Source organism: Martes martes (assembly GCF_963455335.1).
Source record: "Martes martes genome assembly, chromosome: 4".
NCBI classification, from domain to species: domain Eukaryota; kingdom Metazoa; phylum Chordata; class Mammalia; order Carnivora; family Mustelidae; genus Martes; species Martes martes.
In genome coordinates, this window is record NC_137891.1 from 48,382,253 (window position 1) to 48,396,039 (window position 13,787).

Genomic DNA, 13,787 nt, shown 5'->3' on the forward strand with positions numbered 1-13,787 from the left:
GAGTGCGGCGGAGAAACCTGGTCTTTGTCCCGGAGCCGCCAGTGCGCCCCAGAACGGGTGGAGTCCGGCTCCCGTGAGGGGCTGGGAGCCACACCAGACGGCAGAACGCGCACCTTACTGGAGGTGCGCACGTGCCTCAACCTCCCCTGAGAGAGGTGCACGCCCAGCCTGGTGTTCTGGGACCCACGAGGCGATAGACCCACACGGCGATAGAGCCGATAGAGCTGGAGGCGCCGCGCCCCAAACCATCCCCTGGGAGAGGTGCGCGCAAGACCTGAGCTCTTAGCCCCAGCCAGCGGGAAAATCTCAGTGTGCGATTGCTGCTTGGAACCTCTCTGGCGGTCTGGAGCTGCCCAGACAGCCACAGCTGCCTTGGTTTTGCGTACAAGCAGGAGATCCTGCGTCCCCAGGGACCGTGACTCAGAACCTGCTCTGCCAGCGGCCCAGCGGCTGCAGCACCTGCAGGGGAGCAGACTGAGGCTTCTCTCTGAGAGGGAGGTTGGGGTGCAGTTTTCTTTCCTCTAAACCTCCAAAAACCATCAAAAGCTGTCAAGGCGAGAGAAAAGAAGTGAACAAACATAAAAACCTCCAGAGAACAAAAACCTGAAAAAAAACGTTTTTCTCAGAGCCCACCCCCTTGAGGGGGTCGGGAGGACTTAACTCAGGGAACATCATTGACTGAAAACCCACGTGGCAGCCCCCTCCCCCAGAAAACAAATCAGGAAAAAAAAAAAAAAGACTACAAGAGAACAACCACCACTACTTCATAGATACAACTTTTATTTTTAATTCTTTCCCACTATTCTGGTTCATTTTTTTTCTTTTTTTATGTAGATAATTTTTTAACCTATTTACCATCACAGTGAGATGTCCAGTACATCAAATTCCATGATAAACTTCTAACCTGAATTTTTTGATACATACACATGTGTTTTTCTTTTGCTTTTCTATTTTCTTAATTTTTAAAAAAATTTTTAATTTAGTTTAGTCCAGTTTATTCCTTTTTTATTTTTATTTTCTAATATTCATATAGAGTTAAACTTCAAGGTAATCCCCTTTCTCCAAGCAATGCTACCCCTATAGGTGAACCAATTTTTAATCCCCCTTTTTCTTAGGAAAGTTGAGTCCTTTAACAAAGATATCAAGATACATCCAGGAAGAATCAAAATAACCTTCCTCGCCCACACCGAGAATCTATAACCATGCTCCCATCTTTTTCTTCTGCCAGTGTCTCTGTGTATTTATGTTTGTCCTGATAGTATATAAATCTTATACTTGGGGTTCTTCTTGACGAGGCTCCTCCTTTTTTTTGCTTATATATATATATTTTTTCTCTCGTCATATACTTTTATCAGTCTTTTTGTTTGTCTGTTTTTGTTTGTATACGTCATAAACCTTACCCTGGGGCCCATTTGGGCTGAACCTTCACTTTTATCTTCCCTTTTTTTTCCTGTCTCTCTCTCTCCCTCTTTTTTCTTTTTCTTTTCTTTTTTCTCTCATTTGGGTGGGGAATCCTGAGTGCTCAGAAGCGTTCCAGGGTGCACCTTGACTGCACCACGGTCAATACATCCACCTACATCTGTCCAGTCATCTCTCACCAAAATGACTAGGAGGAGGAATCCCCAACAGAAGAAAAATACAGAGGATGGGCCTTCTGCAACAGAGCTAATGGCTATCAACATAGACAATATGTCAGAAAGAGAATTCAGGCTAACAATTATCCAGTCAATAGCTAGGTTGGAGAAAGCCATGGATGACCAAACAGAATTGATTAGGGCAGAATTGAAAGCGACCAGAGAGGAGGTTCATAATGTTAGGGCAGAGCTGAAGGCCACCAGGGATGAGGTTCACAACGCTCTCAATGAGTTCCAATCTAATCTAAATTCTCTAAAAGCTAGGGTAACTGAGACAGAAGATAGAATTAGTGATCTGGAGGACAAACAAGCTTTGCGCAGTGGCAGTATCGTAGCCAATGAGGTTTATCCGAGGCGCGATTATTGCTAATTGGAGGACAAACAAATAGAGAGAAAGGATCAGGAGGAAGCCTGGAACAAACAGCTTAGAAGCCACGAAAACAGAATCAGGGAAATAAATGATGCCATGAAATGTTCCAACGTCAGAATTATTGGAATCCCTGAAGGGGAGGAGAAAGAAAGAAGTCTAGAAGATATAATGGAACAAGTTTTTCATGAAAATTTTCCCAATCTTGCGAATGGAACAAGTGTTCATGTACTAGAAGTAGAAAGGTCCCCCCCCAAGATTATAAATTCAAAAAAAAATCCAGGCACCTCATAGTAAAATTGAGGAATCATAATTGTAGATACAATCTCTTGAAAGCCGCTAGGACAAAGAAGCTCCTTACATACAGAGGAAAGCCCATCAGAATAACGTCAGACCTGTCCACAGAGACCTGGCAAGCCAGAAAGGGCTGGCAAGATATATTCAGGGCACTAAATGAGAAGAACATGCAGCCAAGAATACTTTATCCAGCAAGACTGACATTCAAAATGGATGGAGAGATAAAGAGTTTCCAAGACCGGCAAGGCTTGAAAGACTATGCAACCACCAAGCCGACACTGCAGGAAATATTAAGGGGGGTTCTATAAAAGAGGAAAAATCCTAAGAATAGCATTGAACAGAAATATAGAGACAATCGACAGAAAGAAAGACTTCAAAGATAACACAATGTCAATAAAAACGTATCTCTCAATAATCACTCTCAATGTGAATGGCCTAAATGCACCCATAAAACGACACAGGGTTGCAGATTGGATAAAACGACAGGACCCATCCATATGTTGTCTACAAGAGACCCATTTTGAACCTAAAGATACACCCAGACTGAAAGTGAAGGGATGGAGAAGCATCTTTCACGCCAATGGGCCTCAAAAGAAGGCCGGGGTAGCGATTCTCATATCAGATAAATTAGATTTTAAACTAAAGACGGTAGTCAGGGATACAGAAGGACACTACATCATTCTTAAAGGGACTATCCACCAAGATGATCTAACAATTGTAAATATCTATGCCCCCAATATGGGAGCAGCCAATTACATAAGAAAACTATTAATCAAGATAAAGAGTCATATTGATATGAATACATTAATAGTAGGAGATCTTAACACGCCTCTCTCAGAAATAGACAGATCATCGAAGCAGAAAATCAATAAAGAAATAAGAGCATTGAGTGATACATTGGACCAGATGGACCTCATAGATATATACAGAACATTCCACCCTAAAACAACAGAATACTCATTCTTCTCAAGTGCACATGGAACCTTCTCCAGAATAGACCACATACTGGGTCACAAATCAGGGCTCAACCGATACCAAAAGACTGAGATTATTCCCTGCATATTCTCAGATCACAATGCTTTGAAACTGGAGCTCAATCACAAGGAAAAGTTCAGAAGGAACTCAAATACCTGGAAGCTAAAGACCACCTTGCTTAAGAATGCTTGGATCAACCAGGAGATCAAAGAAGAACTTAAACAATTTATGGAAACCAATGAGAACGAAGACACTTCACTCCAAAACCTATGGGATACAGCAAAGGCGGTCCTAAGGGGGAAATTCATAGCCATCCAACCCTCCCTCAAAAAAATTGAAAAATCCAGAATACACCAGCTGTCTCTACACCTTAAAGAACTGGAGAATCAACAACAAATCAAACCAACTCCACACGTAAGAAGGGAAATAATCAAGATTAGAGCAGAGATCAACGAGGTAGAAACCAGAGATACAGTAGAACGTATCAACGAAACTAGAAGCTGGTTTTTTGAAAGAATCAATAAGATCGATAAACCATTGGCCACACTAATCCAAAAGAAAAGAGAGAAAGCCCAAATTAATAAAATTATGAATGAAAAGGGAGAGATCACAACTAACACCAAGGAAGTAGAAACAATCATCAGAAGCTATTATCAACAGTTATATGCCAATAAGCTAAGCAACCTAGATGAAATGGATGCATTCCTGGAAAACTATAAACTCCCAAAATTGAACCAGGAAGAAATTGACAACCTGAATAGACCGATATCTAGTAACGAGATTGAAGCAGTGATCAAAAACCTCCCAAAAAACAAGAGCCCAGGACCTGACGGATTCCCTGGGGAATTCTATCAAACTTTCAAAGAAGAAATAATACCTATTCTCCTGAAGCTGTTTCAAAAAATTGAAGCAGAAGGAAAACTTCCAGACTCTTTTTATGAAGCCAGCATTACCCTGATCCCCAAACCAGGCAAAGACCCTACCAAAAAGGAGAATTTCAGACCGATATCACTGATGAATATGGATGCTAAGATTCTCAACAAGATCCTAGCAAACAGGATCCAACAGCACATTAAAAAGATTATCCACCATGACCAGGTAGGATTCATCCCTGGGTTACAAGGATGGTTCAACATTCGCAAATCAATCAATGTGATAGAACAAATCAATAAGAGAAGAGAGAAGAACCACATGATCCTCTCCATTGATGCAGAAAAAGCTTTTGACAAAATCCAGCATCCGTTCCTGATTAAAACGCTTCAAAGTATAGGGATAGAGGGAACATTCCTGAACTTCATCAAATCTATCTATGAAAAACCCACAGCAAATATCATCCTCAATGGGAAAAAGCTTGCAGCCTTCCCATTGAGATCAGGAACACGACAAGGATGCCCACTCTCACCACTCTTGTTCAACATAGTATTAGAAGTCCTAGCAACAGCAATCAGACAACAAAGAGAAATAAAAGGTATCCAGATTGGCAAGGAAGAAGTCAAACTCTCTCTCTTCGCAGATGACATGATCCTTTATATGGAAAACCCGAAAGACTCCACCTCCAAACTACTAGAACTCATACAGCAATTCAGTAATGTAGCAGGATACAAAGTCAATGTCCAGAAATCAGTGGCTTTCTTATACACTAACAATGAAAATACAGAAAGGCAAATTAGAGAATCGATTCCATTTACTATAGCACCAAAAACCATAAGATACCTCAGAATAAACCTAACCAAAGAGGTTAAAGATCTGTACTCGAGGAACTACAGAACACTCCTAAAAGAAATTGAAGAAGACACAAAAAGATGGAAGACCATTCCATGCTCTTGGATGGGAAGAATAAACATCGTTAAAATGTCTATACTGCCCAGAGCAATCTATACTTTTAATGCCATTCCAATCAAAATTCCACCAGTATTTTTCAAAGAGCTGGAGCAAATAATACTAAAATTTGTATGGAATCAGAAGAGACCCCGAATTGCTAAGGAAATGTTGAAAAACAAAAATAAAACTGGTGGCATCACGTTACCTGATTTCAAGCTTTACTACAAAGCTGTGATCACCAAGACAGCATGGTACTGGCATAAAAACAGACACATGGACCAGTGGAACAGAGTAGAGAGCCCAGATATGGACCCTCAACTCTATGGTCAAATAATCTTTGACAAAACAGGAAAAAATATCCAGTGGAAAAAAGACAGTCTCTTCAATAAATGGTGCTGGGAAAACTGGACAGCTATATGTAGAAAAATGAAACTTGACCATTCTCTTACACCGTACACAAAGATAAACTCGAAATGGATAAAAGACCTCAACGTGAGACAGGAATCCATCAGAATCCTCGAGGAGAACATAGGGAGTAACCTCTTTGATATCAGCCACAGCAACTTCTTTCAAGATATGTCTCCAAAGGCGAAGGAAACAAAGGCAAAGATGAACTTCTGGGACTTCATCAAGATAAAAAGCTTCTGCACAGCAAAAGAAACAGTCATCAAAACAAAGAGGCAACCCACGGAATGGGAGAAGATATTTGCAAATGACAGTACAGATAAAAGGTTGATATCCAGGATCTATAAAGAACTCCTCAAACTCAACACACACAAAACAGATAATCATATTAAAAAATGGGCAGAGGATATGAACAGACACTTCTCCAAGGAAGACATACAAATGGCTACCAGACACATGAAAAAATGTTCATCATCACTAGCCATCAGGGAGATTCAAATCAAAACCACATTGAGATACCACCTTACACCAGTTAGAATGGCCAAAATTAGCAAGACAGGAAACAACGTGTGTTGGAGAGGATGTGGAGAAAGGGGAACCCTCTTACACTGCTGGTGGGAATGCAAACTGGTGCAGCCACTTTGGAGAACAGTGTGGAGATTCCTCAGGAAATTAAAAATAGATCTTCCCTATGACCCTGCAATTGCACTGCTGGGTATTTACCCCAAAGATACAGATGTAGTGAAAAGAAGGGCCATCTGTACCCCAATGTTTATAGCAGCAATGGCCACGGTCGCCAAACTGTGGAAAGAACCAAGATGCCCTTCAACGGATGAATGGATAAGGAAGATGTGGTCCATATACACTATGGAGTATTATGCCTCCATCAGAAAGGACGAATACCCAACTTTTGTAGCAACATGGACAGGACTGGAAGAGACTATGCTGAGTGAAATAAGTCAAACAGAGAAAGTCAAGTATCATATGGTTTCACTTATTGGTGGAGCATAACAAATAATATAGAGGACAAGGGTAGATGGAGAGGAGAAGGGAGTTGAGGGAAATTGGAAGGGGAGGTGAACCATGAGAGACTATGGACTCTGAAAAACAACCTGAGGGTTTTGAAGGGGCGGGGTGGGAGGGTGGGGGAACCAGGTGGTGGGTATTAGGGAGGGCACAGATTGCATGGAGCACTGGGTGTGGTGAAAAAACAATGAATACTGTTATGCTGAAAATAAATAAAAAATAAAATAAAATTAAAAAAAAAAAAAAGAATGTGAAATGGTTGCCCTACTACAATTTTCTGAACACACACTAAGGCATTTGAATGTACCCCAATAAAAATGCTAAGGTTCCCCCATGCTAAGTTTCAAATAGGCTCAAAATAATAATAACTAATATATAGCATTGACTGTGGCCAGCTCTTGTTCTAAATATGGTACCACTACTAAATCATTTAATCTTCTTAACCATCCTACAAAGTCGTTATTATTTTTATCATTTTCACCATTTTCCATACTAGGAAAATGAGACATAGTAATCATTAACTTGCCCTAGGTCACCAAGAGGGCAAAGATTTCCTAAGTTAGGCTACTGGAAAGGACTCACCATGTTCCACAGAGCCTATTCATACCCACATACTCATATTCATACTCACACTCATCCTCGCTGTTTTTATTCAAAGGTAATCGACATAACGTAGGCAAGCTCTGAGGGGTCTGATTGGCATCCCATGAACAAGCTTCCAGCCTTCTTAGTCACACAAGGATCTGATCATACTCTGTTTAAGGACTGAACCATCGAAATCTAGGCAAGGAACTCAGGTTGCAAGAGAGCTCAAAACTATTTCCCAGCGGAGGTCATAAACCCCTCTCGCCACACAATGAAGGCAGGCTGACTAATCAGTAAGAACAGTAGAAAAACTTAAGCAAAGAGCAACTCTGGGGGTCACCAAAGGAGTTGAGCCCTTGAAATACCACATCATAAATCCCATCACCCTTATCTTAACCCAAAGTCAAAACCCAGACATCCAGGGATCCCCAGAGGTAAAGACTGAGATTTTCCCTACCACTTTTCTTTTTTCCCCTACACCTGCTAACCCACATATCTCTTCTCTGGATCCCTGATAGAGCCATGTTCATTAGTCATCTGAGAAGTCAACAAGTAGTCTGGTGACTAACTGGCTAATTGATGGTGCACAGATACATGAAAATTCTTCCTCAACCCCCAGCTGGGTCTGATCCCAGTAATCAGTTGCCAAAGGTATAGTGCAGAATAGGCTGGTTACAAGGGATGTATCTTGAAAAGACCCCAGAAAAGGAAGAAGGAAGCAAGAAGTCACTCAGCAGAAGTTCTACACTTCATAAACATTACATTGTTAAAGAAGTAAAGCAACATCTCTTTATGCAAGTAAGTTTTTTTCTGTGAGTCGGAGTGTTTATTCAACAAGCAATTTCCTCTGACTCCCTGAAGGCATCTTCAAGTATTATTTGCTCAGAAGTGATTACAAAAATTACATCTTATATTATTTTCTGCACAACCTATAAGCTGTCCAGTAATCCTAAAAAATGCCCAGCTCTCTTTTACATTGTTAGACTGTATCAACATGCTTTTGCTGACTAAAACTAAGTGACTTAAAATAATAATCAGGATTCTGTAGGTTGCCAATTTGGGCTTGGTTCAACAGGTGGTTCTTCTGGCCTTAGCTGGGCTAGTCCATGCTCTATAGTCAGCTGCTGAATTGGCTGGGGGCTGCTGGTCTAGAAGTCTCAGATGGATTGGCTTGTGTCATCCATATAGCCTCCCATCCTGGGCTTGGAGGCTGCACAGGGTTCCTAGCGAGAGAAGGCAGAAATGAGCATGGTTCTTGAGGTCTAGGCTTAGAATTCTATTAGCCAACTCACAAGACCAGCCTAGATGCAAGGGCCAGAGAAACAAAATATACCTCTTGATGGGAGGACTGCAAAGTCACATTGCCAAAGTAGTGGGTACAGAAAGGGAAAAGACTGTGGCCATTTTTGTAATCACCCAGACAGGATATTACCAGACAAAATACAGGACATCTAGTCGGTGAGTATTGTTTTAGTATAGGTATGACCCATGCCATATGTAGGACCTATTTATACCAAAAAAATTATTTATTATGTACCTAAAATTCAAATTTAATTCGATGCCTATTTTTATTCACTAAATCTGGTAATCCTACACACAGACCATGTCAAAAATAAACAAAACCTTTCTTTATCTAAAAGAACTTTGGGGTGCTTGGCTGGCTCAGACAGTAGAGCATATGACTTTTAATTTCAGGGTTGTAAATTTGAGCTCCATGATGGGCATGGAACCTACTTTAAAAAGAGAGAGAGAGAGAACTTTGAACTTGAAATTACTGCTAAAGTGTATAACTATATCAAATGTTGTATTAGAACGAGCCCCAAACCCTAAGTCACCCATAGAAAAGGAATAATTTGTACCCCTACTCATATTCTAGGAACCGTCTTTGGTGAAACACTGCTCATAAATAACCCTAAAATAATATATAACAAACTGTTTCATTTCAGTTATGCATTAGATGATAAATTGCTACATGGAATAGCAATGAGAGAAGAAAGAATCTGTACTTTCTGTAATTTGGACCTATTCTGTACTTATAATAATTCTTTTACCTTCCTATGAAGAATTTTTTAAATCTCTGGAAGATATCAATCATTATCCTATTCTGGAATTTACTATATCTAATCAAAGCAAAGGTACTTGAAATTTACGTTTTAAGTACCTTACCCATACACTGTAGTAAAATTTGATGTTTTCCTCCATGAGTTTTTATGACTGGCTGTATTTTCCCTACTATAACTTTTGTGACTAGAAATGACAGTGCAAAGGTCAAATAAATGTGCATCGTTAAGCACTACAATCTGACATTTCTAGACAATAACTCCCTCAGATGAAGAAAGGGAGGCCTACCTGAAAGGTCACAGCCCCTCTTACTGTCCCTGTGTAGCCCTGGTCGTCTCTGCCTACTGCACGCAGTGATTCTGATACAAATTTACGAGGACCTATCTGCTGGAAACTCTTAAGTAATATGAAATTCAGCACACGGTGCATGCTAAGGGTTATTAACCAGGCTTGTGATGCGGTTTCTTGCATCCGGCTTTAAATAAATCAGGTTCTGTTGTTTACGCCAGAATCTTACACTTGAAAGGGAATTTAGAGATTACTACAGCAAGGCCCCATTAGACAAAACACGAAACAAAATTCTGTGCCCAGGATCATACCACAGTATGGCAGAACCCAAGGACAAAGATACCACATTGTTTTTCAAATGTGAAGATCATGGCCTAACTTGATAACAGTAGCATCCACCTGAAGAAGGAGTTTTTCAAATAAACAAGTATATTTCTCAAAATTTCATGGGGCAAGGGGCCCCTGGGTGACTCAGTTGTTGGGTGCCTGGGTGGCTCAGTTGTTTAGCGTCTGCCTTCAGCTCAGGTCATGATCCCAGGATACTGGGATTGAGCCTCACATCCAGCTCTTTGCTCTGTGGGAAGCCTGTTTCTCCCTCTCCCACTCCCCCTGCTTGTGTTCCCTCTCTCGCTGTCTCTCTCTGTGTGAAATAGATAAAGAAGATATTTTTAAAAAACATTTTCATGGGGCAAAATGATAGTAAAGTCTGCCATGTAAAGACCATATTTATATTCTAAATCTGAGAGGAAAGTTTCAGACTTAACTTGCACTTCAGAAAGGGACCAACCACAGATATCACTAAAACAGGAATATGAAAAATTAAGAGAACTAGAATTTGACATCCCATTTGTAAAAGTGGGTAAAGAGATTCTGTTATGAAATAGAAGAGTTATGACAAACATGTATTCTTCTCCCTGTACCAACAATGTTTGCAAACCACACTGTTTTCTGACTTCAAGCCATAGACAATGTCAATTTCTTTGTCTGCAGATTCGTTTGCTTTCTTTACATTAGAAAACCCCAACTAACCTTCAAATACCAGATGAAATACTGAGCCACCTGTGAAGCCCTCCAAGATCTCCCCAGTGTTCTAGTTGTTCCCCACAATGAGAAGAAAATCTCCCCAGTCTAAACTTCAACATTTTCTCATATAAACTAATTTCCATCCTTGCATATGCTCTAACACATACCTTATTCATCCTTTTTTTTCCCCATGTCTACTAAATGCCAAGTTCTCCTCCAGGCTCATGATGCAGCAATGAACAAAATAACAAACAAACAAACCCTGATTCTTGGAACTGACATGATAGTGGGTGAAGAGGACAAGAAACAAAATAACAAACCTAAGCAGGGAAGAGGATAGAAGGTACTGGAGAAAGAGGTATAATTTTAAACGAAGTGATCAGCAAACACCTTACCGGGTGTAATTGAATGAAGACCTGAAGGAGGTGAGGAGCAAAGCTCACAAGTGACTAGGGAGAGTTCTTCAAAAAGGGGCAACAGCAGGTGCAAAAGACCTGAGCCAGGGATATGTCAGGCACATTCACGTAAGAGCAAGAAAGCCCAAATGCTTGGAACAGAGTGGCCAAGGCAAAGATCAGTAGGAAAGAAGTCTAGAGGGGCACTGGGTGGCTCAGTCAGTTAAGTGCCTGCCTTCATCTCAGGTCATGATCCCAGGATCCAAGGATCAAGTCCCACATCATGCTCCCTGCTTAGTAGGGAGCCTGCTTCTCCCTCTCCCTCTGCCTGCCACTCTGCCTACTTGGGTTCTCTCTCTATCTCTCAAAAATAAATAAAGTCTTTTTTTAAAAAAAGTCTAGAAAAGGAGCAGGAGCCTTTGAAAAGTTGGTAGGATTAGTAACTTGAAGGTAATGATGGAGAATGATTTGTTAAAGTTGTGGTATAGAGGGAATGAGCTGTAAAGTGGGTTGTTATTGGAAAATGGGATACTTGAGATTAGGAAAGGGTTTGTTGTGGGTAATAATAAAGTCTAGAGTGAGGACTGAGGTAAAGTGGAGAACAAGATTATCACAAATGAACAGAAAGTGATCTAAACTAATGATAAGAGATTCAAAGCTGGAGGCTTTAAAGAGTAGGTAGGGGGCTATCTAATGCAGAAGGAAGGGCCAAGGAGGACACTTAACCCTGCCTCCAAGCCCAACTAGATCAGGAAGAGAAAATAACTACTTGAGAAGACTGCAGAGGAAGTTAGGTTCTTCAAGAGAGATAGGTTTTAATTAAGAGTAAAAACACGAGGGGATTGTTCAGAAAAAGCACTGATAGAAGGGACTATGCTAATGAATGGCCCAGTTCCTAAGGGCAGAGTGGCAGAGTTTGAGCAGTTGCAGGGCATTGGGTTGTGGTGAGGATATGGATTGTACAGAGGAGCCAGAGATGGGTTGGAGTGAGGAATTTATGATCTGAGCTTCTTGTGAGGACTGGCAGGATTAGTCCTAACAGTCGTAGGACAGCAGGAGAGAGAAACAAGTGCTGGGAGGAGGGGAGGGAGGAGCATCTGGCCAGCCAGAAGTCTCCTCTGTAGTCTTGACTACAGATGCCTAAAGGCATAAGAAGAAACAGTCTTACTTTAAGCACAAGGGGCCACCTCACCTTGCTTATTTTTCTTTTACTTTAGCATCACATACCGTCTCCTTTTCCATATTAGATCATAAGCTCTTTGAAGTGACTAAGAAATTCTACTCATTTTGATGTTGCTTATTGATTGCCAGTACTAAGCTACTCAATAAACACATGCTCAAAAACAAGTCATACTTCTTACTGGATGGAAGGACTGGTTGAAAATGACAAATTATTTCCTACTCAGTCTTCTGAGAACTCTCTAGGGCTCCCCAATTCCTGACATTCTTCTGAGTCTAATCCTAGAAGACCAGGTGCTGTTACGAAACCTGTTGTCCTCAGTCTGCTTGTGAAAAGGCCAAAGATATCATGGCCTCCCTTTCCCTACGGTAAGAAGTAAAAATTCTGCTTATAATGGTATTTGTTTTTTTTTTTTAAGATGTCTATTTATTTGACAAAGAGAGAGCGTGCACAGAGCAAGGGGAGCAGCGGGCAGAAGCAGGCTCCCTGCTGAGCAGAGAGCCCAACACAGGACTTGATCCCAGGACTCTGGGATCATGACCTGAGCCAAAGGCAGATGCTTAACCAGCTGAGCCATGCAGACATCCCTCACTGATTACTTCTTCTTCAGGAGGAGAGAATCAAAAACCAAGCCAGAGTAAAATTCTCCAAGGACACTACAACCTGTTGTGAGTTTTCTGGGGAATGTAGCCAATCCTCACATGGCCATGCTTGGTGACAAATGACCAATGTCATGGTCTTGTTACAAGAAAGGATCTGGGAATCCTGGACATCTACATCACCATGAGGTACAAGCCAGCCTCTGAACCACTAAGGAGGTAATAAGATATGGGCCTAACGGATGATTTGATGTGGAGACAGGGTTGTGGCAGGAAAAGCAGAGAATTCAGAGACTGACCTAGAATCAGACACTTTACAAGTATGTGACCAAACAGCTGAGTCTCTACCATAAGGTGACCACCACTAACTCTCTCATCAGGGCCTCACCAAGGCAAAGCCTCTGTGGCCAGGCCCAAGTTTGGCAACAGGCATCCATCTTTCTGACCTAAAACGCAAGGCTCTCCAGTCTTTCAAGAACATAAACCTGATTATATCGTTCTTTTGTTTAAGTTGATTCAGTGGCATCCCATTGCCTTTAGCCTAAGCCTGAACTCCCTTGCATGCCCCAGAGGTCCTGCAGGTTGTAAACTCTACCAATCACTCCATTTCATCTCTCCCCTCTTCTCTTACCACTTTTCCTCCCACACTTCATATTCCAGCAACTTTAAGTTCTTTCCATTCCTAAAACATTCAATTTTATACTTGCTGTTATATTAACACCTTCTAAATGCTTTTAACCCTCTTCACTCAGCTAACTTTAGCGTCTTAGCTTACATGGCACATGCTCAGAAAAGTGCTCTTTGCCTGCGAGATGGGTCAAGTCTCCTGCTACAATACTTTACATCGTACACTGATCTCATGTCTCTGTAATTACTCATTTAATGTTTTCTCTCCCCCCAGTCCATTATTTCTACGAAGGCAGCAGCTGTGGCTACTTCAGTTACCATTGTATCCCCAAGGCCTTGTCCAATGACTGCAGTATCACAGATGCAATTTAAAAGCAAACATAAAAGTAAGGTGGGTATACTGTCCTGCTGTCCTGCTTAACATAACTGATTGTGAGTGCCATATTTTTCAGGCTACCCAGCTATAAGCTGAGAACCTTTCCCTTACTGCACCCAGAAATCTAT